The following is a 6,254-nucleotide window of genomic DNA, read 5'->3' as shown; positions in this document are numbered from 1 at the left end:
CTGGGAATATCAAGAGGCAGAGCATTTTGGACAAAGGAAACAGCAAATGCAAATGTCCAAATAAAGCAGCATGTTCAAGGAGCATGTTCAAGGAGCAAAAAGAGGGCCAGCAAAGCCAGGGTTGTGAATGAAGGGAAGTTGATAGGTGATTTTTCACAGACCAGATCGGGAGCCAGAGTGTACACAGTTAGGAGACCTTGAAGGTCACTTTCATTGTAAGTGAACTAGGAAAACATCTCAGGTGACAGGATGAGGAGAGAGAAGAAAAGCAGAAATGCTAATTATGAAGAATTGTCAGTAATTCAGGCAGAAGATGTTGGAGCTTGAACTGTGGTAACATTAGTGGAAATGGAGAGAAGTGGATGAATTTGGGAAAAATTAGGGAAATAGGACTAGAAGAGCTTGATGATAGCTTTGCACAGTGGCAGTATCGTAGCCAATGAGGTTTATCCGAGGCGCGATTATTGCTAATAGAGGAGCTTGATGATGGATGAAATGCGAAACGGTAAGGGAGAGAGAAAACTCTCAGGTCTATAGCATAAGTGAGCAACTGTGTGAGTGGGGACACCATTTAATAAAATGTAAAATTCCAGAAGATGAGCAGAATATTTTTTTAGGGGGTAGGCTGTGTGGCCTGGGTTGGAGAAGTAGCAGAGGTTGTATTTGGGCTATATTGAGTTGGGTTGTAAGACCTATTACACATTTGAGAAAGTTATGAAAAACTTAAATATACTCACCCTTGGAACCCAAGACTGTGAGTAAAGGTTCACATTTTCCTGCACTTGCTAAGTCTAAAACAATAGTAACTATATCATTTGGGGTAAGGAAGGACAACTGTTTCTGAAAAAATGGTAAAGAATTGGTGGCAAATACATATGCTAACTCCAAATGTATATGAACACACACACACACACACGTACATATATATGCATGTATACGCACATATACATATTTACGTATATACTCTACAGACACACACACATATATTATGGCTATTTATCTATCTATATGTATGTATCAGTATGTGAATTCTGTTTGGACTACAATGGGAGCATGGCTCACATTGGAAGCACAAAGGGAAGAAAGGTAGACTAGTTGTCCAGGGACTAAACAACCTTACATGACCTTTGTCTGGCAGCCATTTAAGTCAGCAATCTACCTTAACTCAGAAGTTGTCCTCAGTGATGGGGGGAGGGGTATTAGATGAAAAAAATATATACTGAACATCTACTGTATGCTAAGTTGTGTACATATCCTTTGCTTCAGGATTAGAGGTAACTGAATTAAAAAGTTCGCCCTTCATCGTCTTTAAAACATCTCCCTTCATCCAAAGAAAAAAAAAAAAACAAAAAGAAAAGAAAAAAATCACTCTTGCCAAAAGATGGTTACCATTTCAAATCCTGAGGACTTGTCAGGAATGTCCTACAGAGTCAACCCTTTCTGCCTCATCCACCAAGGACATTTATAATTCTGACAAGACGTCTCTGTCTTTCAGAACATCCCTGCAGGAGGTTGTCAACTTTAAAAAATGGTGCACTAAATAGAAGGGGGGAAAGTAGTTAAGTGTGCTTGTTTTCATGGACTAAAGTTCATAGAAAAATTCTGGACTCCTCCCCAAACACCACTGACAACGGGTATGACATGTAATTCATGCTGGCTCTTTTCATTTTCAAGAACATTTCTCGTCCTTAGAAATATCTCTAATGAATGCTCTTGGGATTGATTATTCTCTCCCCTGGCAATCCTTTTTGCATTTGTGTAATTCAATTAGATGACATATGTTAAGTATCTATATTTGTGCTTACTGCATAATAGATGTTTAATTGATGGTAGCAAATTGTTAAATGCATGGTTAGAGTCACTTGCTTAAATTTAAGATTTTCGATTTTATAAAAGCTGATTTCCCAATTATGTATTTTATGCTCTGTGCTATCTCATAAGTGTTGGAGATTTATAATTTCTGCCTATTTTGAGTCTATATATGTTACTCATCATTGTTCTTTCAGAACCTTTCCTGAAACGGCCCATGATGGAACTCTGTATACATTTAGTTTTGTAGGCATTGATGCCCAGTGCCCAGCTCAATGCCTTACCAGAGAGAGTGCTCAAGTTATCTCTTTACCTGAAAGGAACAAGGAAAGGATTGGTTTCTTTCTCTAAAAAACTGTATAAACCTTCCTTTGATTTTTCCTTATAATCAAAATCAGATTTTAATCCTGTTTCAGAACAGAAACTTGTCATTTCCATTGAAAGGAACTTTTCTCAAGGTAAAAATAATGGATTGTCACCATCAGAAACATGGAAAATAGAAAACATGAAAAATCTGAAAATATCATTTACACAAGACCTCTTCTGTTTCAGGCTTGCACTCGAGTTCTCCTGGCCCCTATGCTTTGGAGTGAACCCAGTGGAGCACCATGGGGCATAGCACACTCTTTCTTGACAGATGGGTGCCTAAGAAACATGTACTTTTAACTGTGTTCCCATTACAAAGCCGTAACTTCTGTTTTGACAGCCAAGTTTTGTAACCGTTCACTTTAGTCTTGCATTAGGATTCATTTTTGACCTGACAGTCTGTGCCAATATTTAGTTTTGCCAAGTTTGGTTTGCTAAAGTGGAAATTGTATCAAAACTCCATATTACAACTGCCAGTAGTTAATTCGACTAAGGAATATGATTCTAATGTGTGATACGTTTTACTTATATGAAGATGCACAAAAAATCCTTTTCTAGGGGCGCTTGGGTGGCTCAGTGGGTTAAAGCCTCTGCCTTCGGCTCGGGTCATGGTCCCGGGGTCCTGGGATCGAGCCCCACATCGGGCTCTCTGCTCGATAGGGAGCCTGCTTCCTTCTCCTCTCTCTCTACCTGCCTCTCTGCCTACTTGTGATCTCTGTCTGTCAAATAAATAAATAAAATCTTAAAAAAAAAATCCTTTTCTAAAAACAGTTAAGACTGTTTACTTAGCAGTAAATGCAGTTAATATAAGTAAATAGAGTACTATATAGTTAATAGCACTACACAGCCCATTTGAAAATTGTTAACAGAACAGATCTTAAAAGTTCTCATCACAAGAAACAAAAATTTGTAACATGAATGGTGATGGATGTTAAAAAGATATAACGTGGTAACTATCTTCCAACACATACAAATATTGAATCATTATGTTGCACACCCAAAACTATGTAATGTTTTATATATGTGTGTGTGTGTGTGTGTGTGTATATATATATATATATATGAAACTTCAGAAACAGGATTTCTATAATATTTATTATATATCATGTATTAGATATGTCATATATATAGTGCTGTATAATGTGCATTATATAACTATGTAATGTTATATACATAGTACTATAGAAACAGAGTTTATGGTACAGTATTCTGGTATTTGGTCAGTATTTTATGACAGTTTTACACTGTAACTCCCTAATTTGACATTGCAGAATGTGATAATCAACAAATTATTTCTGCCTATGTTTTTTAAAATTCCGAGATTAAAGAGTCCTGCAGGAATTCCTTTGTTTAATAGAGGCATTTGTAGAAAGGAAAAAGCCCTTGTGTCAGAACACAATTAATAATCCTTTAGGAGGCCCATGGGTCATGCTTGCCACAGAATAATTCGTGTTGGATTCAGAGATCCGACCCAACCTCGTAATCGAGAAAATGAGAAAACAAAATCAGAGAGATTAAATACTTTACCCAGAGTCACTCAGAGGGTTACTGAGATTCAGCATGTTGTCATTTATTAAGACCATTTTATCACTAACTGGGTGATCTCCAGCAAATTTCTCAACTTGCTTGGGTCCCCTAGTTCCCATTGGTATAATGAGTAAAACCTAACAATGTGGTTGTTGGACAGATCAGAGTATAGATGGGTAACACACAGGCAAGATTTCATTTGGCCTCATGCCTTCCTGAGACCAAGAGAAGGAAAGGGGAGCATTCCTTGCCAAATAGAGAAATAAGTAAGTGCAGATTATTATCACTGCAGAAAAACGAATGCTGCAGGCACCCTGGGTGGCTCAGTGGGTTAAGCCTCTGCCTTCAGCTCAGGTCATGATCCCAGGTCATGATCCCTGGGATGGAGCCCCACTTCAAGCTCCCTGTTCAGTGGGGAGTGCGTTTCTCCCTCTTCCTCTGCCCCTCCCCCCAACTTGTGCTCTAGCTTGCTTGCTTTCTCTCAGATAATAAAGTCCTAAAAAAAAAAAAAAAGTAAAAGGAAGGCTGCAAGCTGTCAGCAGAAAACAAGGGGTACGTGGAGTTCCTCTAGCAGGTTGTATGCCTAAGAAACGAGACTCTTTCACAGTCTTTTCACAGACACTTACTGTGCACTTACGAAGTGTGGGAACTGTGCTAGATGCCAGATACACAGCAGTGAACAAAACACAAGAGGTTTACGAATCTTGCATTCTGGTGATGGGGAGAGAGACCATAAACAAACAAAAAAGAAAATGAGATTATGTGTTAAAATGGGATAACTGCTTGGAAGAAAACAAGGCAAAGAAAGGTAACAGAGTGTTACTGTGTGCCTGGGAGAAAGAGAAGATGGATTTTAAACCAGATGATCAAAGAACATTAGGTTCCTTGAGCAAACCACTTTGGAAGTGATCATTTTACAAAGGAGGGAACGATCTCTCTCAGGAAGATGGAAAAATCCCTGGCTTCCAATGTATTTAGAGTTTTATCTACAAGAATATTTATCACAGTTTTATTTTTATAATAGCAAGACAACAGAAATAACATGAAGCCCTAACTGAAGAGTTTGTTAAATAAAATGTAGATGGAAAAAAATTACATAATCTTTTAAAATTGTGTTGTGAAAGAAAATGTAATGACATGGGTCTGTGTTGCATAGCTTCAAAAATATATATGCCATATGCTCCTGATTTCTTCAGTATATTTTCCTCAAATGAGAAAGAATGCAATGATATTTCATAAAATCTTGATGATATTCGTATTCATATCAAGGAGATGTAACGGATTTTTAATTTTTTAAAACTCTCCCCCCACACATTTTGTATTAGAAACAAGCATTGATTTGTGGTAAAATAAAAATAATAACACTAACAATAACAACAACAACAATAATAATACATGTATAAAAAAATAACTGAACTGAAAGGATGTGGAAACCAGAACTCATAAACATCTTCATAAGGTGAAGAGAGAGGATGCTTATTGAAGTTAAAGATGATATAATCTGAAAAGATGAGTTTACATGCACACAAGGAATCCAAATTAGAAATTATTTTGACAGACCAGAACAAGGACCAAAGACATTGAGATGAACATTATTAAAAATAAATTTGTAATCTCCATTTGGGTTTTTTAAAAAAATCAGTTAAAGAGGTACAGAGCTGGAGGTCCCATTTGACAACAGCTCAGGCAAGGAAGGACCGGGGTATGTTAATGACCACAGCTCAACATGAGCTCATAGTGTGACACAGCTGCTCCGAAGCTAATGAATTTCGACATTAATTAATATGCTTCTGGTGTCAGCACCGGAGATGGAACTGTCCCTCTGTAGACTACATTGGTCAGATGAAATCGTGAGATGAAGCCCTCTCACCACATCTTGCTTTTGTCCTTCACAGAACTGGTCACACTAGCAGCTCGCTCATTTATGCAATTGCTGGCTTCACATCTGTTGTCTCTGCTGGCCTCTAAGCTCCCTGAGGACAGGGACTGTCCCTTCACGGTTTACTGCTTTCTCACCAGAGTTTAATGTTGGCACTCACAAAAAAAAGTGGGAGACTGCTATCCTAAACATGGGCAGAGCCAAGGATCTCATTTATTTATCCCAGTTAATAAACCTTATATTGTGTTTCTATGTCCCAGGCGTACGTCTAAGTCCTTTTCAGACAGATATTAATTCATTAATCTCCACTGCACCGTGTAAGACACGTAGATATGAACACTGGGATAGAGAGAGGTTAAGAAATGTGCCCAAGCCGGGCAGAGCTGAAATCTGAACCCAGGCACTCTGCACTCTGCTGACTGTCAAAAACAAAACTCCAAAGAAACTGTGTCCCATCCAGTTGACCAGGAAAAGAAGCCTAAGAAACATATCATATTGAAATCTTTGAAAGAAATGGACTGATGGAGGCTAAAAACAAACTGAGAACCAGAGGGGATATGATCATTTGACTTCCATGTAAAACAGAAAGTAATGATGAAAATGAATGAAATCCCCTATGTTTAGTAGCATCTACATTCCGATTTACAAGGACAGTCCTGGTTCATGCCTGTTG

General features: G+C 38.0%; 1 pseudogene; it reads left to right on the top strand.

Moving 5' to 3' along the window:
* The first annotated feature begins 410 nt into the window (after window positions 1-410).
* LOC123954748 lies at window positions 411-592 on the top strand (annotated as a pseudogene).
* Window positions 593-6,254: the final 5,662 nt, after the last annotated feature.

Source organism: Meles meles, chromosome 12 (assembly GCF_922984935.1).
Source record: "Meles meles chromosome 12, mMelMel3.1 paternal haplotype, whole genome shotgun sequence".
NCBI lineage: Eukaryota > Metazoa > Chordata > Mammalia > Carnivora > Mustelidae > Meles > Meles meles.
This window is presented reverse-complemented; position numbering and strand designations above follow the sequence as displayed.